At 41.5% G+C, this 23424-nt stretch overlaps 1 protein-coding gene across 5 annotated transcripts in view; it reads right to left on the bottom strand.

Annotated features, from left to right (window-relative positions):
* Window positions 1-23424, bottom strand: part of MGAT1 (alpha-1,3-mannosyl-glycoprotein 2-beta-N-acetylglucosaminyltransferase) — a 40681-nt gene that overhangs the window by 4908 nt on the left and 12349 nt on the right. Inside the window, exon 1 of one of the 5 annotated variants that reach the window (XM_070936709.1) lies at window positions 16467-16559. The exons of 2 other annotated variants lie outside the window; for them this stretch is intronic. The gene's annotated coding sequence lies outside the window, so the exon portion shown is untranslated. Of the gene's footprint in view, window positions 1-2762; window positions 2883-8496; window positions 8513-16466; window positions 16560-23424 lie in introns of those variants that run through there. 2 more of the 5 variants (XM_070936710.1, XM_070936708.1) reach the window with 2 other exon arrangements.

Raw genomic sequence — 23424 nt, 5'->3', positions numbered from 1 at the left:
GCCTAATCCTTAGATTAAATGAACCTTTTTCTGCCCTGGGTAAATAATAACAGTACTGCCTTTTATGTTAGTGGGGACAGGAAGAAGTAATATGCATAGGGATGATGCTCACATATCTTTTCTGAATGATATCACCAGAATCTTTTACTCTTCTTAACATATCATTTTCATCATGTTTTTACCTCCACAAAACCTTAAAGACTTAACTTCATTCTAATAAAAGGGTTTGAGTCATTACGTGCATTCCCTCTGCATAATTTATTTGGAAATACAATTCCTTCTTTTGGAGGAACAAAGTATGAACGGCTCTCCTCTCAGAGTCACAAAACCTCCCCTCAACTTGGCTTCATAAGAAAAGAGAATGGTTGGGGCCGTTGTTGCAATAATACATAAAAATAAATAAAATATTAAAATAATAAATTGAAAACAAAACAAAACAAAACAAAAAAACCCTCAAAGGGCAGACTTGATGTACCAGTAGGTCTTTTTTTGCTGTCAATTTTCTATGTTTCTGGGACAATTGCATATTTAAGGAACATTTCTTTCTTAAGCAATTGGGGGCTCCTCTGTAGCAGCACCATCAAGGAATACAACAGGAAATATTCAGGATGGCATTATAATGCATAGCTCATTTAATGTTGTACTTTAATTTCAACAGATTCTACATTCAGGAACATATCAATTGGTTGACATTGAACTCAGAAGATAAATAGTTAAGAAACAACTGATTATCAGTTAGAAGTCACACAGGTAGTCCTTGACTTACAACAATTCATTTAGTGACCATTTGATGTTACAATGGCACTGTAAAAAGTGACTTATGACAGTTTGTCAAACTGTCTTGTTTAGCAACTGAAATTTTCAACTCAGTTGTGGTTGTAAGTCAAGAACTATCTATACCCGGAGCAGCTATTTCTCCTGCTTATGGGGAAAAGACTGAAGTATATTCCTTGAGCCTATTGAAATTATATACCAAGGCTTCGTTTTTAGTGTTGGAAATGATGTTTTTAAGTCAAATGACATAGCTTTGATAGCTTAACCAGGCAGGAATCTGAGCTCTGACGCAAATGAAATGATATATAATGCCTGACTGGCATTAGTAGACTGAGAAACACCATCACCTACCTGTACACAATTCAATTAGAACAGAGGAGCTGCCAGGTGGGAGGGAGGGGAGGGGGTTATTGGACTCAGATGTTTCCAGAAAGTTTGGTTATTTTTATTGTACATGCTAGAGATGTAATCAACGTAAGTAAAGTTAGTGCATATCCTCTGGTGGGTTTTTTTTTTTTTTTTTTTTTGCTAAATATTGCTAGATATTACTATGGGGAATTAAATTCTTGGAAAGAAATTAAGGGCAAAAATATTAATGTATTGTTAAATTATATTCCCAAAATGTGGAGCATGTCCTTCTCTCTCTCTCTCTCTCTCTCTCTCTCTCTCTCTCTCTCTCACACACACACACACACACACACACACACACACACAGATGTAGTGATGATTATGCATTCGTGGAAGAACACAAACATAAAAGCTGGTATAATGAATCTGTCAACTCTCAGCTTTTGAATTGGCTCTTCTCCATCAGTAGAGGGGAACCAAAGGCGAGATAATTCCATGGTCTAGATTTAATCTTCTGCTATAAAAACAAACTGAACAAACTGTTGGGGGGGGGTCTGCAATAATAATGGGGAGTGTTGTTAACTGACTAAGTCCCTGTTTTAATGAGAAGGATGGCAAGATAGCTAACATACTTTTATAAATAATGTGTGCTGAGCAGACATGCATGGAAGGAAGTTCCTGATAATATCAGCATGGAAACCTAAATGTAAGACTGGGATCATTGTGATGTATGATGCGGTAAGAATTAGGCAATATAAAATGGTTTGCCTGACATTTCAATTTCCTGTGACATCATTTATGCCAAATTTACTGTGGCAAGTGATATCTGGTTCACATCCCTCTTCAATTTGTGACTTTGAGTGAATCAAGCTCTCTGTGTGCCTAATTTACCTCAAAGCAGGATTATTTCAAGAAAAACTGAAGAGAATGTTATGTAAGGGAAAAAATGGGATATAAACTTAACAAGTAATTATTTGACTCTATAGACTCAGTCTTCAAAACAAATCCCTGATCGTCTTAACTCTGCTGTGGCCTCTGCTGCTTAGCAGCTGGATCAGTAGTCTTCTTAATTCCCCTTCAGCAAAAGTTCCAGCACTGCATCAAGTCTTTTGGGAGACTCCCTATAATTAACATCGCAGGTTTGCAGGTGCTTTGGTACTTGACTGCACTTTTTAAAAACAAATGAAAAGAAAATATTCCTACTTGATATATAAGGTATGATCTAGCTATTACCTAGCACTCTTTGTGGGATGTGAAACAAGTGTGTTGAATGGAAAGAGAACAGCCCCACACCAATGCCATATTTGATTTGCTCTATTGGGAACTGACGTGCAACCATATCTTAAGGCACAACATATAATAAATAAAAAGTAAAATGAACAAGAGTGTAAATTGAACTGCAGCCTCCTGCAGTCTAATTTTCTCCAGACAAGTTTACCGTAGTTTACGGTAATCTCAGCTAGCACATCCAATCCAGACCAGGATTTCTGGTGGGTTTTTTTTTTAAAAAAGGTCTTCTTACCCAGTCAACCAAGTCCAGTGGTGAATGCCACCACTTCTCTGCCTGGGCCACAAGGCAACTGGCAAACCCAAGTTTTAATACCCTCCCAGAAATTCAAAATGGTGGGAGCAGTTCTCACCTCCGGTGGTAGAGATTTCCATAGGAATGGGGGCCACAGTGGAAAAAGCTCTTCTCCTTGACCCTGTCTGCCGGGATTGCTTAGCAGACGGGATCCGTAGTAGACTTCTGCTGGAGTGGGGCAGGCTAGTCCAATTGGGGTAAGAGGTCTCTTCAGTTTTCCTGGCAAGGTTTCAGAAGTAGCCAATGTCTGCTTCCTAGGGCTGAGAGAGAGGGACTGGCCCAAAGTCATCCAGCTAGCTTTGTGCCTAAGACGGGTGCAGAATTCTTGGTCTCTAGCCAAGTGCCTTAACTATTACACAAAACTGGTTCTCTGACAACTTTCTGGTTACTTTAGACCCACATATTTGAATGACATTACATGAGAAAAGCTGTTATAGTATTATCAATATGACTACATTTTGAAAGAGCAGAGTGGGAGGAGGGAGAGAAACAGAACTAGGGTGATTTCTCTGACATTCTGGGACATTCCCAGAAGTTGCTTTTAACAAAAAAATGATCCTCATTCTTATAACATGAATGAACTCTATAAGGCTACCAAACGTCTAAAGTGGTGGTTCCCAACGTAGGGCCCACGCCCCACAGGGGGGCAATTTGATTTTTAATGGGGGCAATTTGAACCTTGTTTAAACCAAGTTAATAGCCTTTTAGGCTTCCTCCGCATGAGTAGAGTTCACTTTTTGAGTAAAGTAAGAATTATATGTCACATCAGGATTTTAGAGATGCTTAGGTGGGGCATGGCCAAAAAAAGGTTGGGAACCACTGATCTAAAGTTTTCAACAGTGCTCTACTGAAGAATTATTGCTCATTTCAAAATTGTTTTTCTGGGTTCATAATGCCACTATTTCTTTAATACACACTGAAATTTTTGAGACATATCGCAAAGAACAGCGCTTACAGCAGAGCAAAATATGTACAGTATTCTGAAGCACAGACACGACTTTGTAGCAAAGTACTGTCTTTATGTAACAGTGCATTCCTATACAGACATACCTACGTAATTTCAATGGCAAAGATTTGCCTTATCTGATTTCAGCATTTTTCAAAAGGTAACATTCTGTACTTTTAGGCTTTGTGTTATTGGCCTAAGTTGCAGCATCTGTCTCCAAAATATGAAGTATAGGTATGTTTCCCCATCAAAAGGCTTGGGTTAATCACCCATTAAGTGTTACATAAGAAGCAATCCATTTCTTACGTGGAACTCAACTCTTCACCAAAGGAGTCTTGAAAACAGAAAACAGAAGACGTATTTCAAGAAGATGAAGTGAATGGGATCGAATTTTGGAGGGCATTAGAAGTGTGTGTGTGTTATATTAACTACTTTAAGGGTTATGCTCGTTTTCATCACTTTCCTATCTCAGCATGAAGGGAAACAGTGCTGGCAGTTTTTAAAAACCATGGAAGTTTAATTATCCCAGCGTATGTGTTAGTTAACCTGTAGTCTCTCAAATGCAGCTGAAACGACAATTCCAAACTTCCTCACTAACAGTTACACTGATTAAAGTTAGTAGGAACTTCAGTTCATCAGGAGGGTTATGGATTCTGCATAGGATGCGAGTAGTTTGTTCACTTGGCTCAAGAAATGTCTTGGCTGTCATCTTTCACCCACTTGTCTAATTCCAATCAGATTTTCTGAGAAATCCCAACTCTGCACTTGACATGGTAAATTCCCCAAGGCTGACTGCATTTTCCAAATACCTCTGATACAAGCCATCTGCAGCTTTTTAGGGTGCAAGAGGGAAAGCAATGGGGAGAGCCAGATTCCAGTAGAGCATGGAAGCTCATGGATAAATTACTGGCTGCACAATTTCAGGCTGTTTTGGAGTAAATTAATCATTAAAACATTTTTTAAAAGGATGCTAATGGTAAACTCACCTTCCACAGCTCTCTTTTCATTTCTACCCTTTTAAAAGAGAAACAACCAATAATAGTTATAAAAATTGGCAATTTTGCCAGTGATTTTCAGCAGTATCCTGGACCCTGATTGCCAAAATTCCTTGACCAAGGGGCCCACAGCCTGCCTTTTCTGTCAGCGAGGATGGGGAGTGCTAATCCCATCAGGATCATCCATATGCAGTCTTCTTATCAAAGGGTTTTACTATTTTATCTTTTAAAGCAGAAGAAGAGTTTCCTAGATAGTAGTTTTACTAATTGGAGGAAAAGGTCCAAGTGGATCAGTCTCTTATTTTTCCTCCTCTTAAATCAACTGAAATTTATCCAAGCAGCAGCAAGTAACTGAGACTAGTCTTTTTTTTTAATCATCAACAAAACTGTTTTTCCTCTAATAAAAACAAAGTTCAGTTCCTTTTCAGAACAGGAAACTAGATTTTTGTATTTGCCTTGCAAAATAAAGATTAGAATGTGCTGACAAAGAGAACTTCAGTATTAGCATTGCCTTTCCAGAATGTTCCGCCTACCCGAAACCTTTTATTATGTTTCAATTTCTTGTCTATGGAGATTCTCAAGTCATCCAGGTCATGGTTGTCTCAAAAGTGCTTTTTCGAGAAACAACTGGAGTTTCTTGTTTTTCTTTGAAGATGTTTCGCTTCTCATCCAAGAAGCTTCTTCAGCTCTTACTGAATCCTTCCATTCCCCACTATCCAGTCAGAGCTGAAGAAAAAAAACCAGAAAGTCCAGTTGCCTCTTGAAAAAGCACCTTTGGGTTTCAATTTCTTATTATGTTTCACTCAATAAAGTTTTGCCCATAGTGGATGGCTACAAAGATAGTTAATTTACAGAATGTGAGACAATTGCGCTTAGGAACAAACCCAAGTTTTTACTTTAGTAAAACTTAATTCCATTAGGCATTCCTCTGAAACTGAGATTTACAAATCAAAATAATTCCTTTCTCTCTCTCACTCTCTCGCACACATACACTACAAGTAGTCCTTGACTTACTACTGGTCATTTAATGACCATTTGGAATCACAATAGCCTCAGAAAGGGTGCTTTATGGCATGTCAACATCTTCCTGCTGTTGTAAAATGCTGTGATTCTACGTCTGATAGTTACGTTTCAGGAACTTGGCAACTGGCTCACTTTATGACAGGCTGTAGTGCCACATGGTCACATGACAGAGATTTGTGATTTTTTTTTTTTTTTTTTGGCTGGCTTTCGGCAAACAATGCCCATATGGGAGAATGGATTCAGACTTATGTGATTTGCTTAACAAATGCCATAAAAAATGGTCATAAAATCAGGCCTGGTTATATGGATGCCTCAACTTATGACTGCCGTGATTTATGACTGAAATTCCAGTCACACTTTCAGTTGTCAGTTGGGAATTACCTGTACTTTCCAACCACAGTACAGGTCTGTTCACAAAAGAAGACAGAATGTTGTCTCACTCTCACTTTTTCTAGTGCTTTGACTTTGAACTCCTAACTACATGTTTCTGCTGGCCATTTTGGCTGAGATTTACGAGAGCTGAAATTAACAATTCCTGGATGACACCAGGCTGATTATCTCAGTCTCAGAGCAAAACAGAACAGTGGTTGATTCTCTAGAGAATGGTCCTCCAGAGTACATTAAGTAAGATCCTGGTGATGTGAAGGAGCAAAGCATAGCTTTAGTTAGTCTACCTCGAAGCTTCAGAACCTTCTAAGTGGAAGACTTCTGACTTGAAGAAAACAGTTTTAAAACCAAGATAGATTATTTACTAATTGAAGGCAGACTCAGATTTCAGGCAGGAACTGTTGTTTGTCTCACAATGAACTCTAATTGTTTATTAGCCCATCCATCCTATAAATTGCACTATAATCATTATCGGTTCTTCAGAAACAAGAGGCAGGAAGATATTTTTATATTTTGGGGGAAATCAAGGGTGATCGTTAAATTGGTTGATTTATATTTCAAGGCAAAGCAAAATAACTTGAATTTCTCAAATATGCAGAGAGCAGAACACTGTTTTTTTCTATGAAGCCATTTTTTTTAAAAAAAACCCACATCTTCACAAAAATTTAAAAAATTTAAAAACGAATGTAAAAACACATATGCCCCAATACAAAAATAAATAGCAACAAAATTACATCTGTTTTATGTACTTGACCCTAAGAATGTCTACTAATACCAGGGTGCTAAGTTAATAAACTTTATTGGCAAACTTTATTCAGCCGGGATGCAGTGGCTCAGTGGCTAAGATGCTGAGCTTGTTGATCGAAAGGTCGGCAGTTCAGTGGTTCGAATCCCTAGAGCCGTGTAACAGGGTGAGATCCCATTACTTGTCTCAGCTTCTGCCAACCTAGCAATTCGAAAGCATATAAAAAATGCAGTAGAAAAATAGGGACCACTTTGGTGGGAAGGCGCCTTTGGCATTTAGTCATGCCAGCCACATGACCATGGAGACGTCTTCGGGCTGGCTCTTCGGCTTTGAAACGGAGATGAGTACCACCCCCTAGAGTTGGGAACAACTAGCACATACATGCAAGGGATACCTTTACCTTTACCTTTACCTTATTCAGAATGCAGGATTCTGCCTTTTGCAGCTGAATAAATTAACCTAAGAGAAGCAGTTTGGGCAGAGGTGAAGGAACCAGACTAGAAACTAAGAGACTGTGCATTCTACTCTCATTTATACACAAAACCAGCTGGGTGAATTTGGGGCAGCCAGTCACTCTCTCTCAGTCCTAGGAAGGAGGCAATGGCAAACCATTTCTGAAAATCCAAGAAAACTGTGGGGACTTGTCCTGGAAATTGACATGAGTGAACTGAAGAAAAACATGTACTTAAATGTGGCATCATGTTAACACACACCCTCATTAAGAGAAAAACTTTCCAAATGCTCATTGTCTGAACTTGTAAGATGCAAGTATCAATTCAGTGAGGCTCAACAAAGAATTTTCACGTATGCCTCTGTGGAGTTCCAATTTGAAGACCATCAGATGTTTAAAATCCATTGGTAAATAAAATTCCATTTTCCCTCACAGCCAGACTAGACAGAGAGTACATGATCACAATAAAATCATTTAGCAATCGTGTAAACCACAATCCCAAGCAACAGAGGACAAATACTGTACAGTGAAGAGTGTCTTAGGTATTCATCTCTGACATTCAATAATTTGGGGTGTGGAGTGTGTGTGTTGCACAGAAGTTGACTTAGCAGAGTTTAAACAAATGGGAGGTTTTTTCTCTCTAGGAAAAGGACAGTTCTGGGCAGGGGTGAAATTCAATTTTTTTCCCTACCAGTTCTGTGGGCGTGGCTTGGTGGGTGTGGCAGGGGAAGGATATTGCAAAATCCCCATTTCCTCCCCACTCCTGGGGGAAGGATATTGCAAAATCTCCATTCCCACCCCACTCTGTGGCCAGCCAGAGGTGGTATTTGCCGGTTCTCTGAATTTCTCAAAATTTCTGCTACTGATTCTCCAGAACCTGTCACAATCTGCTGGATTTCACCGCTGGTTCTGGGTATTAAAACATGATTAAATAAAGGAACCAAGCCTTTGTGAATTCCTGAGAAATGAAAGGCCAGACAAATCCATCTAGGAGAAGTCAGTAACTCATGTTTTTGGGTCTTACCACCAAACCAGTGTTTTTTCAGCCTCAGAAACTTTAAGATGTTGGTTTAACCATGTTGGCTGGTTAATTCTGGGAGTTGAAGTCAACACTACTTAAAATTGCTGAGGTTGAGAAACACTGCTAGACTAATAGCTACTAGAATATCAGGAGCATTTATCAAACTGTCAGAGGAAAGTTTCTGGCAGCTAAACAAGTTTGATTGCCTACCACTGAACTCTAACCTTATTTGAAAAGGAAAGGAGGTCAACAGATCCTGGGTTCCCCCTGCTTCATCTGGTTCCAGCTTGAAGCCTCAGGAAGGAAAATCTGGTCTCAAGCGAGAAAAAAACCAAGAGCATACACAGGTCAATTTCTCAAACTCTTTTGCTCTTCATAATTATTTTATTTTAAATATAGCATTTGCTTCAGTACTACCTAGTAAACATACTTCCCTCAAAAACATGGAAGAATTCATACATACATATGCACTTCCACCTTGAGATAACTCTATTTTAATCTCAAACATACTTCGAGATGGATTTAGTCTGAACAGTGTGACAATTTACAGATTTATTTATTTATTTATTTATCCAAATTTAGGCCCTGCCCCAATTCAGCTCACCATAAAACAAACCAAAGGAAGTACAGTATAGAGAAAAATAGAAACACACATACCAAAAAAATGGAGAACAAGATAGTGACATTGTTGATAATACTGAAAACCACCCAAAAACCATGGCGCATGAGAACAGGTGCCCCACCTCCATCTTGGTTATCTCCATACTAAAGTTGATCTGAAGCCCAACTGAAACAATTCTCCAGGTAGATAATCTACTCCCTCCAGGATCCTAGACATTTTTTTAAAAATCCCGCCTTTATTATTTTTATAAATAACACAAGGTGGTGATGTTTCTAATACTCCTTCCTCCTCCTATTTTCCCCATAGCAACAATCCTGTGAATTGAATTGGGCTGAGAGAGAATGATTGGCCCGAAGTCACCCCGCCTTCATGCCTAAAGGGGGGCTAGAGCTCACAGGTTTCTAGCCTGGTGCCTTAACCACTAGACAATCTTCCCTTTTTAGGAAACATAAGGATAAAACCCTTGGGTGCAGACACAGCCTCTTGAGGAGGGGGTGCACTTCCACCTCCTTCAAGATTCACCACAGCATGGTCCCAATTCATGGCAATCCTGGCATGTCGCAAAAAGGGGATTGAGGGGTTTTTTAAAGACTTTTTTAATTAGACTTTTAAGGGGTTCTGAGGGTGGGGGAGGTTATGTGGGTTTGGGGGAAAACCCACGGGGGTTGGAGACCAGTCCGGCTGCTATTAATGGTGCCGTAGGGGGTACGGACTCTGGGGGAAAGGGGACTGTTAGAATGCCCTCTAGTGAGGGCTTCTCTATTAACACGCTGAGTGGGAGGGGCAGGTATGGCGGGAGCAGGGGGCCATATCATGTGGTGGGGGCACGTGCTCGCTATCTCCGAGCGATTGCGTGCCCCGGTCCCCTTAGCTCTTCCTGTTCCCCAGGCTACTTAGAGTCTCAGCGCCCGAGTCTCCGGCTGATGTTATGTAATGCCAGGTCCGTAGTAAATAAAGCCCCCCTCATTTGTGATCTTATTCAGGAGGGGGGAGCGGACCTGGCAGGTATCACGGAGACCTGGTTGGGCCATGAGGGGGGAGTTCCCCTCGTGGAGATGTGCCCATCAGGCTTCCGTGCATTTCATCAGCCGAGAGCTCAGGGCAGGGGCGGGGGGGTGGCGGTCATTTTAAAAGAAGGTCTCGATCCGAGGGAGACCACTGTACCTCAGATAGCCGGATGTGAGTCCCTTTTTGTGAAGTGGGGTCGTGGGGCGCAGATGGGTCTGTTGATCACGTACCTGGCTCCCTGCCGCGTGGCAACGACCCTGCCCGAACTCCTCAATGTTATAGCCGAGGTGGCGGCTGATATCCCCAGACTTGTGGTCATGGGGGATTTCAACCTGCCATCCATTGGTGAGACATCTGAGGTAGCTCGGGAGTTCATGGCTTCCATGACGGCCATGGACCTGACCCAAGTAATTCACGGCCCTACTCATATGGGGGGACACACTCTGGACTTAGTTTTTATCTCTGGTCAGTGGTTGAGTGGCCTTGATATAGGGGATGTAGATATTGAACCCTTGTCATGGTCTGACCACTCGCTCCTTCGACTTGACTTTCTGACCGCCGTACCCCGTCGCAGGGAGGCGGAACCGACCAGGTGGTTCCGCCCCAGGCGCCTGATGGACCCTGATAAGTTCCAGTGGAGCTTGGGCCATTTCCTGAGACTCTAGCTCATGACTTGGCTGATGACCTGGTGGCCGCCTGGGATAGGGCGGCTGCCGGGGCTTTGGACCGGGTCGTGCCTTTGCGGCCTCTGACCCGGCACCGAACTCACTTAGCTCCTTGGTTTTCCGAGGAGCTGAGGGTGATGAAGCGCCAGAAAAGACGCCTAGAGAGCGGTTGGAGGGCCAGTCGTTCCGAGTCTGACTTGACACTGGTAAGGTCTCATATTAAGACCTACCTAGTGGCGATAAAAGCGGCGAAATCTAGCTATTTTGCCGCTCTTATCGCGTCATCAGATAACCGCCCAGCCGCCCTGTTTAGGGTGACCCGCTCCCTCCTCCATTTGGGAGCGCGGGAGGACCCCTTGCAGGGCCGAGCTGAGGATTTTGTACAGTATCTGGATGATAAAATAACTCAGATTCGGGAAGACTTGGCCGCCGACTGGGTTAGTTCAGACGAGATGACTGAGGCAGGCCTTGAGAGTGTTATCTGGGAGGAGTTCGATCCTGTGGCTCCCGAGGACGTGGACAGGATCTTGGGGCGGCTGAACGCAACCACATGTTTATTGGACCCGTGTCCCTCCTGGTTGGTGCTGGCTTCCCGGGAGGTTACACGAGGCTGGCTCCAGGGGATTATTAACGCTTCTTTGAGCGAGGGTGTCCTGCCGGCCGCCTTGAAAGAGGCGGTGGTGAGGCCTCTCCTCAAGAAGCCATCCCTGGATCCGGCTGTTTTGGCTAACTATCGTCCAGTCTCCAACCTTCGCTTTATTGCGAAGGTTGTTGAGAGTGTGGTGGCGCAACAGCTTCCCCAGTACCTGGATGAAGCTGTCTATCTGGATCCGCTCCAGTCCGGCTTCAGACCTGGGTACAGCATGGAAACGGCATTGGTCGCGTTGGTGGATGATCTCTGGAGGGCCCGGGATAGGGGTTCTTCCTCTATCCTGGTCCTATTAGACCTCTCAGCGGCTTTTGATACCATCGACCATGGTATCATGTTGCGCCGGCTGGAGGGACTGGGAGTGGGGAGCACCGTTTTGCGGTGGTTCTCCTCCTATCTCTCCGACCGGTCGCAATCCGTGTTGACAGGGGGGCAGCGGTCGACCCCAAGGCGCCTTGTTTGTGGGGTGCCACAAGGGTCGGTCCTCTCGCCCCTCCTGTTCAACATTTATGTGAAGCCGCTGGGTGAGATCATCCGTGGTTTTGGGGTGGAGTTCCATCAGTACGCTGATGATACTCAGCTGTACATTTCCACCCCAGACTATCCCAATGATGCCTTGGAAGTGATGTCCCAGTGCCTGGAGGCCGTGCGGGTCTGGATGGGGAGAAACAGGCTTCGACTCAACCCTTCCAAGACCGAGTGGCTGTGGCTGCCGGCGTCCCGGTATAGCCAGCTGACGCCATCGCTGGTTATTGGGGGCGAATCATTGGCCCCCACGGAGAGGGCCCGCAACTTGGGTGTCCTCCTGGATGCGCGGCTGTCTTTAGAAGGGCATATGACAGCTGTGGCCAGGGGGGCTTTTTGTCAGGTTCGCCTGATACGCCAGTTGCGCCCCTTTCTGGACCGGGACTCCCTACGCACGGTCACTCAAGCACTCGTCACTTCTCGTCTGGACTATTGTAACGCTCTCTACATGGGGCTCCCCTTGGGGTACACCCGGAGGCTCCAACTGGTGCAGAATGCGGCTGCGCGGGGGATTATGGGAGCGACGGGGCGCTCCCATGTGACTCCTCTCCTGCGCGAGCTGCATTGGCTTCCGGTGGACTTCCGGGTGCGCTTCAAGGTGTTGGTGATCACCTTTAAAGCGCTCCATGGCTTAGGGCCAGGGTACTTACGGGACCGCCTTCTGCCACCAATAGCCTCCCACCGGCCGGTTCGCTCCCACAGAGAGGGCCTCCTCAGGGTGCCGTCGGCCAGACAATGCCGGCTGACGACCCCCAGGAGGAGAGCCTTCTCTGTGGTGGCACCTACCCTATGGAACAATCTACCCCCAGAGATACGAGTGATCTCCGACCTTCGGATTTTTCGTCGGGCCCTAAAAACTCATTTTTTCCAGTTAGCCGGTCTGTCTTGATTTTAGGGTTAGTTTTAAAATTTTAATATTGATTTTAATTGACAAGTTTTAAATTATGGGCCAAATTTATAAATTATTTTAACTTTATCTTTTAACTGTGATGATTTGTATAGATGTTTTTATCTTGGCTGTTCACCGCCCTGAGTCCGAAAGGAGAAGGGCGGTATAGAAATTTGAATAAATAAATAATAATAATCCTAATGATCCCAGGAGGGTCACAGATTCAAGAAACAACTGTACTGACAGAGCAACTTAGTACCAGGCAGGAAAACGGTATCCTATTTGTTGTTTCCAGTGTTCTAGGAAGAGGAATTATGGGTATCCCAATTTTTTCCCATTATATATAAAAAAACTATTATCGGTACTCCAACAAATAGGTTCATGAAACATTATCTGAGACTGATATCACAGTTCTAAACAATTAAGATTCCAGCCCTTACAATTATAGAATGCGGGAATGAAATTTAAGTAATTAAGAAAAAAAACGGGATATGTTGATCAAGGTATTGGTTATAGTTGAGGAATCGGGCTCAACCCCACTCTCAGCCACAAAACTCAGTGGGTAATTTTGGACCAATTAGTCACTGTCTATCAATTCAACAGACCTCACAGGAACGTTGTAGCAGGAAAAAGAGTTTTAGTTTTAATCTGTTAATGGGTTTTAATTCGCATTGTTTTAATTTGGGCCAAAGTATATAATTTTTTTAATTAATTTTAAATTTTGTATTGTTATGTATTTTAGTTCTGGCTGTGCACCGCCCTGAGTCCACTAGGAGAAGGGCGGTATATAAATTGAATAAATAAATAAATAAATAAATAAATAAATAAATAAATAAAATAAAGAGAAAAAGGAAATTGAACGTTATGTATTGTACCTTGGCACCTGAAATGAATGTTGCTCTAATAAATAAATAAGCAATCGGTTCTAATATCACACTTTGCTTCCATTAGAATTAAACTCTATGAAAGTTAAGGAGCTATTCTGAACTGGGTTTGGATCTTCTCATTACATTTACGGAGGATCTGAATATATTTCCTCCATGTTTCTAGGGATTTAAATCTAATAAAATAAATAGCTAATTCAGCAAATTGGAAAGCACAAGGTTAATCAAACTCAAATTCTCTTAAGTTTATTTTGTAGCTCCACCTAGATAACAACTCCCTTTATCCTTGACTGGGATTATAAAGGCCATGTGTAAACAGAGAGCTGAAGATATATGAGATACTGAGGATAGCGCCTCTCAAATAGATTAACAATATTAATATCTTTGACAGGAATAAAATTGGGTAGGGGATGCTTCAGACATATTTTTTTAAAAAGTTGTTCAGCAAATTCTAAATCAAGTCCAAATTGTCCTACCCAGAGAAAATAAAATGTGTTTTCATACTGTACTGGAGCTAAATAAACTAATCTGGGCTATTCAGGAATTCGGTGCAGCTGCAGCCTCAGCTTAAATTTGATGGAAACACCCTCTTCCGTCCTGTTTTATATTCACAGGAACCCAATCCTGCTCTCTACTCTGCTGTCCAGGAAAGAAATGGGGGTGGGGTAGGGGGACTGAGAGAAAACAGATGTGTTCCCCTAACCACAATTCTTCAATCTGGAAGGAAGACCAAAAAGCACCCAAACTTACAAAATTTCAGTTGCCCCAAAATGGTGCAGTGAGGCTCAGCAAACATTGTAGCAGCAAAAAGTAAATAGCAACTATCAGCAAGTTATCCTAAAGTAGATTAGCAATACAGCCTATGGACATGAGTTGCCCTTTAACCTTGAGTTCTAGTTATATTTCTACACACATGAATAGTGCCCAGAAGGTGTCACAAATTTGTTGCAATTATGGCACAGCTTCAAAGAATATATCCTTTAGTACACATTACATTGGGCCAAAAAGTAGAGAGATTAATTATAAATACACAGCATGTGATAATGCCAAATATTTCCTGCTGGACTTTTGTCTGTCACGGGTGTAAGTAAGCAAAATCGTACCCATATCTTATTTTGGGCTATATGCACATTGGACCTCTAGCTTGCTTCTCTCTTAGCAAAGAAGCATTTTCAATTCTCATAAATAACTTATAACAATGCACTGAGCAGAGCTCGCCAAGTCTGTTTAGCACAGAGGTGTCAAAACTCGATTTCATTGAGGGCCGCATCAGAGTTGTGCTTGACCTTGAGGGGCAGGGGTGGGCGTGGCCAGGGTGGGCGTGGCCAGCTTGATGTCACTCATATCAGGGGTGCATGTGGTGGCCTGCAGTGCCTCAGCCAGGGAAAACAGGTTCCCGAGCTCCATTTTCACTGGCAAAGGGTTGCAGGAGGCTGTCCCAGCTGAAAACGGAAATTGGGAGCCCGTTTTCGCTGGCGGGCCAGATCTAAGCATCCTCCAGGCTGGATCTAGCCTGCGGGCCTTGAGTTTGACTTCCCTGGTTTAGCACTTCACACTAGCGGGGAAAAGCAAAGCTGGAATGAAAAATCAGTGACCATTTAATTTAATTTAATTTAATTAATTAAATTTATATGCCGCCCCTCTCCGAAGACTCAGGGCGGCTCACAATACATTTTAAAAAATAATTATTATAGCTAAATTTATGATTTAGCTTTCTCTTCAGTCAGCTTGTAAGTATCTTGAACTGTTCTTATTTTGCAAATATTCTTATAAATAAATGTCACCTTCAAAGAATAAAACTTTTCTCTGGATTTATTGAAAAGAACACATTATCTAATTTTATTACTCCTAATGGAAGGTACAGCTAGTCCTCAGCTTACAACCATTTGTTTAGTGACTGTTTGAAGTTACATCGAAGGGACTTATGACCAGTATTTTCACTTACAACAGTGGCAGCATCTCCAAGGTCATGTGATCAAAATTGGGCCGCTTGCCAACTGGCATGTATTTACGATGGTTGCAGCATCTCTGAGCCATGTGATCGCCATTTGCAACCTTCCGACAAGCAAAATCACTGGGAGAAGCTGGATTCGCTTAATGACTGCATGATTCACTTAATCACGGGAAAAATAAAGATTGCAAAATTGCACGTGACTCACTTAATCACTACCTTTGCTTAGCAACCAAAATCCTGGTCCCAAATGTAGTCATAAGTCGAGGACTATCTGTACTGGATTTCAGTTCTCATCACCCTACACCAATGGAACTGAGAGGACTGATGTGACAAAAGCACAATTTTATTAAAGAAACTATCCAAGTTCTCAATGATCATACAAAAGTAGCAGGGATACAAAGTCCACAATTTACAGAGCACTGCTAGGAAATTATACTATTTTAAAGAGGGGGGGGGAGAAAGGTATATGTACTGTATATGCTATATAGCAATCCAAGTCCACACCTGAATATAAACTCCTGCAGTCAGTTTTTCCAAGATCATGCACGCGTTCCCAAACTTTTACAGTCCTGTGATTTGTTTCAATTAACACAAAGCCACATTCAACATCTAAGACATACATGACTGCTTATACTGTCCCTACACGCCATATTCCTTATGATCCTTCTGTGCACCACAGAGTTACTGAGTACAGCTAGAATTCACTCATTTTAGAAATATTCAAAGGCCCTCACTACTTTAAACTCTTGCTTGCAGTGCTCCTTAATCTTCTCTCTGTACAGCATTTTTTGAAGAAAAGAAAAAGTTCAGCTTGTACCATCATCACCATATCCTTGTCACACACTTGGTACAAGCGTTTTCCTCTCTCTACCAAAGCTGTTTAAATCAACACATACTAACAAAGCAGATTATCAAGCCTCCTTTGGAGACATCTCCTGTGTCCCAGCACAGAAATAAATCCAGCTCAAGAACACTCTGCGGTTAAGTTCTGCCTTTACCTGTTTTCTCTGCCCTTTCCTCTACCGCTCTCCATTCTCGTCCATGGTGATGAAGCTGCTGTCCGTCAGGCACCATTAATCGCTTGGAAAATCTTTGCTACCAGGATCCAATTCCGATTGGCAAGAAGGCAGCAAAGTTCCCGCTCTCTGTCAGATCTTGTGTGAGGATACAGAGTAAAAGAGCAAGCAATGCTTGGGCCAACAGCCCTGCCAAGTCTGAAGCCCTGAACGCTTGTTTCATTTCCCTAAGGGGAAGTCGAAATCACGACCCCTCCCTTGGAGGGGGAGGGAGGGCAGGGTTAAAGAGGTTGCACAGGACAGCCCTCGCAGTCAGGAAGTCAGGGCCTCTTCTTCCCTCCAACCTGAGCAGAGAAGAAGGCTGAAGCTTCACACACACCCAAAGCCACAGGGAAATACCAGAATAAATAATTTAAATACTCACAAACGTACACAGAGCAGCTGAAGTTGGCAAGGCAATCTCTCACTCTCTTACATGGCTGGGCTTTTAGGCCTTTGCGATCCTAGAGCTGCTGCCCTGACAAACATGGGAAAAGACGAAGGCTGGGATTTTTACTTCCATTAGCGGCATCGCACTAGATGCCGCAACTCCACTAAAGTCAAAGCAGGAAACAGATTCTAATTCCTGCTTTCACATCATATGACACGATCCTTATCAAGGTGCAATTAGCCAGTTGGGGAAAAAAAAATCAAATGAGGTCCTGTTTTTTTAGCCGTGCATGTGGGATAGGGCTGGAGTCAGTACTTCAATAGCAGTAATAGGGAAAAGATGAACACAAATTCCCGGTAGAAGATGACTGTTAAAAATACTGAGAAAAAGACTCTGGTAAACAGCTTTCCTGGAGATGATTAGCTAGCAAAGTAAGCAAAGACCACAATGAGCTAATTTCTGCTGCCACGTTTCACCACAGAAGAGAGTTAACCATTAACTATTCTCTTCCCAGTCAATTGTTGGCTTGTTCCTTTTGGACAATCTAAAGAGAAAGCTGTTCAGGAATAAACAGGATACAGGATGGGGAAAGCAGAACTGTATGGAACCACCAGTCAAAACAAACAGGTCTCTTGTGCATTAGATCCAGACTGCGGCCACCCCACCCAAGTCCTGTAATGGAACAGGAGCTGGAAGGTAGAGAGGAAGCACGAGCCTGTCATTCTTGCTGGGCTCTATTTGTTGACTCTTCCACCAGCACAATGATCTCTGACCGAATGGGAAGGTGCAATTAGCATAGTTTATAGGTACAGGTAGTCCTTGACTTACGACCACTATTGAGCCCGTTTCTGTTGCTAAGCAAGAGAGTTGTTAAGTGAGTTGTTAAGCTTCATTTTATGACCTTTCTTGCCACAGTTGTTAGAGTGAGTCATTGCAATTGTTAAGTTAGTAAAACGGCCGTTAAGTGAATCTGGCTTCCCATTTTGACTTTGCTTGCCAGAAGGTCGCAAAAGGGGATCACAAGATCCCGGGACACTGCAACTATCATAAAAAAAAAAAAAAAAACAGTTGCCAAGCGACTGAATTTTGATCATGTGACCATGGGGACACTGCAACGGTTGTGGGAAAAAGTCATAAATCCCTTTTTTCCAGTGCCACTGTAACTTCAAGCAGTCACTAAACAAATGGCTGCAAGTCAAAGACTACCTGTATTATCTGTTCTGCGACAGAGGAATTCAAAGAGCTACGTGGTGCTTTGAGTTAATCCCCAAAAGGTGCTTCAGAACATGAACACACAGCACCCATCTGCAACTCTTTAAAGCAGCTGTCCTGGGATTATAAAACTGTACACAGCAGCTGCTATGGAGCTGGGAAAGATGCAGCTGTCTTAAAAAGCTTATGTTCACATAGAACAGCACCCTTCTGCAATTGAGCACTGTACTTACTGCGCAGGCCTGATCTTTTAAGCAACCCTAGACTTACTTTAAATTCTTTCCAATTAAAAGTGTTTGTAGATGGAATGGAAGGAAGATGATTTTTTTATTTATTCTATTGGAAATCAAATTAATTTAAGAGGATGAGTTTTAACTGTACCAGATAATGGAAGTTACAAAGTCTTTTAGTGTTTATATATCATTACAAGCAGCACTTCTAAAGTGATTACATTTGGTTTTGCTTTCCAGACAATTCCATGAAATCAGTTATCAAGAAGTTTGGACTCTAGAGAAAAACATTCGAGAAAAGCACTCTAACTTTCTTTGTGTCTTCCTAATTAAGTTCACTTTTATTAGAATAAATCAAACGTCTGTCTGCAAAAGAACAAGGAGAAAGCCAGACATAAAATAAGGAAAAGCTCCATCTCCACCTCCATCTACAGCCCAGTTGCCTGAACACTAATGGGAAAGAGAAATCTGCATCATGCTTCTCTATAATATTAGGATGAATTAAAAAACAAAAAAGCAGAAAATCCAAATCCAAAAGAGATGTAGTTCTAGTGAACTGTTTAGAAGCATGGAAACTTCTACCCACAAAGATTTAAATCATGGGGTTTGAATTTATTCTTTCTATAATATTATGGTTTTTATACCACGTGACTTCTGACCATGGGAATAACGTCTTTCCACAAGAACAGGCAGGAAGGAAGAATGACTCGAATGCTAGAAAGGATATCCAGAGAGATAACTGGTATTAATTGATTCCAGAAAGGACAAATAGTTTCAGAACTAGTTTCTTGAAGAGACAGAGGGAAAGAGAAGCAGAAGGTTGACAGTGCAATTTGGCACGGACCTTCAAGGGGCAAAAAAACCCCCATCTTCCCTCCTTAAACCACTTTCTTTCATGTAACTCAGACATCAATAAACTGCTCTTCAAGTTTCTGTCCACCATTACTTGCTCCAAACTGTATAAGAGGCTTTGGGCAGGACTCTCCCATCGCCTCAGCTGCTCACTCTCATTTCCTTACATTTTGGCTCACAAAAGGAATGTGCAGCTGGGATGCATTGTAAAGGCAAAGCTTTTCCAAAGGCTATGTTGCTTAAGACGTAAAAAGAGAGTATTAGTCATCTGTCCAGATCCTGATCAGTCCTAAAGCAGGTTCTCCCACAGATACGACACCCGTAGCTTTTTGACTCAAAATGCAGCATCTGTTAAGAAGCAGCTACTCAGTGCTGACAGACTGATCAGTAGGTCAAGTACTTTCCTCACACTTGGACTGGGTCTCCTCCACATTGCCTAGAAGGCAATGGACTAAAATAAAGGCACTTATAAAAGAAGCACTACATAAATGTTAATGTCTGAGCATAAATAGCGATGAGGAAAATTCAGCTTAGAGACCAATACAGGTAGTCCTCAATTTTCAGCAGTTCATTTAGTGTCCATTCAAAGTTATAATGGCACCAAAAAAAAGGGAGTTATGATTGTTCACATTTATGACTATTCCTGATGGTCACGTGATTCAAATTCAGGCGCTTGGCAACAGGCTCATGTTTATGACGGTTTCAGTATCCCAGGGTCGTGTGATCACCTTTTATAAACTTCTGACAAGCAAAGTCAATGAGGAAACCAGATTCACTAAACAATCATATACTATAATAATGACTGCAGCAATTCACTTAACAACTGTGATAAGAAAAGTCATAAAATGGGGCAAAGCTCACGTAACAAATGTCTCACTTAGCAAGCCAAATTTTTGGCTCAATTGTAACCGTAAATCGAGGACTACCTGATTTAAAATCTCCAAATTCAATGCACGTGATCCATAAATATTGATGGCAAAAAGAAATTCCAATCCTCTATCTTCTAGCTTATCAATGTAATAGAATAATACCTTGACCCCACATTTAAAGTTGCTCAAATGAGTCCAATCCTTCATGAAAATATTTTTTTCGACAGCACATGTAGATGTGTCTGCACAATATAAATGATGCCTTAGTTCAGGACTGTCAAATTTGCCGGCCCGCAGTCCAGATGCATCACACGCTGACCATGCCCACGCCCGGTTTAGCAAAGGGGGAAAAAAGTCACGATATGTCATGTGACGATTCCGTGCCGATGCAAGTTTGACACCCCTGCCTTAGCTGTTCAATTGTAAAAACTGCAGTCAATTCACAATCCTTGCAGATGCAGTACTGACTAGTAAATTATGGAGAGTATATTCAATCCTAATCAGTTTCATTAACCACTAGTCAGGTTCTGAATAAAATTCAAAGTGATAATTATGACCCGCAAAGCCCGATACTCTTTATCAATTCAAACTGAAAAACCACAAATGCATCACACAAGCTTACTCAGATTTTAAGAATCTGCAATAGAAGAAGTGTTGTCTTGCTTGCTAACACTTCTGGCATTTTTTAAAAGGATTTTAAGTAGGCCATCTTGGCTATTACTCCAGATTTCTGGAAGACCATGAAAAGGAAAACAAGACTATCTCCATTCTTTTAGTAGCTGAGGAAAACATTTTTATTCATGTAATATTCTAAGAGGTTTGCTGAAATATATTTTACAGATTATGTTATTTTTTGCTTATAATTTTAATTATATTTTAATTATAACAGCTTGTTTTCTCTATATTTTTGCTTATGGTGTTCTTATTACCTCAGTTTATATGCTGCTTCATTTCTATAGACCCTGAGCAGCTCAGTCAATGTTAAAATCAGTAGCAAATAACAGTAATAAACTGTAATTAATTAGATGTGCACCATTCAGGGCCAGCATATTCTTCAATTACAGGTATTCCTCACTTACTGACTGTAATTGGGACTGACAACTCTTTTCCTAAATGACATGGTAGTAAAATGAAAATCATCCCCATCGTCATGTGACCATTAAGGTAAGCACCCAGGTCGTTGGGGTGTGATGTCAAGTGACTATGACTTGTGACTTCCTGCCAACTGCAGGTTGGAAACTGGCCTGTGATGGCTGCAAATGGCAATCATAAATGTGCAGCCATTGCCAAGTACCCAAATCATGATGTGACCATGGGTCTGCTGCAACAGCCAGAACTCTGAGAACTGGTTGTAACTCTCTTGATTCTGTGGCATTGCAATTTTTAATACTCACTGAATGAACGATTGGATAGCAAGGACTACTTGTATCCCAAAATGTTTAAAAATAACATTGAGGAAGATGACTTCCTGTTAAATCAGAAAGATAAGACTTAAAAAGATCACTGGACTAATTTATAATTTCACTGAGCTATGCAGTCAACAATGAAGTCAAACTTGTACAAAGGCGTACAAATACATGCCTTTTCCTGAAACTTCAGGAGTTCTTATCTAGCTTATTGCTGCATAATGTTCCCTTGCCTAAATGGTCTTTTGCCTACCTATGGCTCCCAGCTATTAGGTCTGGGAGAATTAATTATAAGATCATGCAGGGTGAACTATTACTACAAGCATAGACTCATATCTCTATAAAGAAGAAGAGTTGGGGAAGCATAGAATAGAATAGAATAGAATTTTTTATTGGCCAAGTGTGATTGGACACACAAGGAATTTATCTTGGTGCATACGCTCTCAGTGTACATAAAAGATATGTTCATCAAGAATCATAAGGTACAACACTTATTGATAGTCATAGGGTACAAATAAGCAATCAGGAAACAATCAATATCAATATAAATCGTAAGGATACAAGCAACAAAGTTACAGTCATGCAGTCATAAGTGGGAGGAGATGGGTGATGGGAACGATGAGAAGATTAATAGTAATGCAGACTTAGTAACTAGTTTGACAGTGTTGAGGGAATTATTTGTTTAGCAGAGTGATAGCATTTGGGAAAAAACTGTTCTTGTGTCTAGTTATTAGAACTGAGAGAGCTTGGGCTCAAAGAACAGCGTCCTGCATTCCTCAAGCAGCCAGGCCGTTTTCTGGAAAAAAACCACTTAGCATTTTCAAGAAGGCACCAGATGTTAAACAGGAAAAAAACAGACTCGGTTTATCTTCAGTTGAGCAAGACCATCAAGCATAACTAGGACTGGAATTTCTAGCACTAAAGAAAAAAAAAAGCCGTTAGAACTGCTTCAAGACCACATTTTGCATTCTGGAAACTTTCTGGTTTCTCTGTTTGTACACCTGTTATCGTTAATGGCAAACTCCGTGGCTGGCTTTGGGCTGTAGAAATCAGTACTCAGAACATTGAATGTGTGTGTGTGTGTTAAGCATACTTTGTTCCTTTTTAGCAAGTCCCAAATTCAATCCAGCTTTGAACTGAAACAAATGTGGAGAAGCATGAATGCTATGGAGGAAGGAGGAAAAAAAAGCTCTGTCCTGGCTTTAAATCTTTTATCACAGTTGCTTGACCTCAGTAACAAATCCAGAAACTAAGCCAAATTCTACAATTTATCTACGACAGCTCCATAAATTTACTTAGGTAATAATATTACAGAAGACCCCAGTATATGCTGACCTGGAATCAGTGTTCTCTTTCGACTATTCTGTTATTATGAACAGTCGTTATGTTTAACTGCTTTAAATAAAAGTTTCAGTGAACAAATTCAAAGCCTTTCCATCCAATTTCCTTCCTTGTTTCTAGGCGTAATTACTGTAACAGAGACAATGGCCTTTGCACCTTCTGAAGTAGGTTCTAGCTCATGACTCAATGAATCCAGTAACCTTTAAGATTTCAGAAGATATTTTTATAGAGTAGTTAATAAAGTGGTCCGAGATGATTAACTCTAAGCTGGGAAAAATAGGCAAAAGAAGAAAACTTCTTAGATGGATGAAATCCACCTACTAGATAATTTCTCCTCTCTGTTCTGAAGTATATAATGCTATATTACTCATTATTTTGGTTTATATCCATTCTTTTAAACAAACTTGTTAAACTGCCTTCCATTGAGGACCTGTATACTGCACAGGTTAGAAAGAAAGCTGAGAAAACATCTACAGATTCTCACATCTTGGACATAAACTGTTACAACTCCTCCCCTTGGGACACAGCTATAGAGCACTGCATGCCAAAACAACTGGTCATGAAGACAGTTTTTCCCCCATGCCATTACTCTGCTAAACA

Source organism: Pituophis catenifer, unplaced genomic scaffold (genome assembly GCF_029215685.1).
Source record: "Pituophis catenifer annectens isolate HBS135680 unplaced genomic scaffold, rPitCat1.0.hap2 SCAF_2, whole genome shotgun sequence".
NCBI classification, from domain to species: domain Eukaryota; kingdom Metazoa; phylum Chordata; class Lepidosauria; order Squamata; family Colubridae; genus Pituophis; species Pituophis catenifer.
This window is presented reverse-complemented; position numbering and strand designations above follow the sequence as displayed.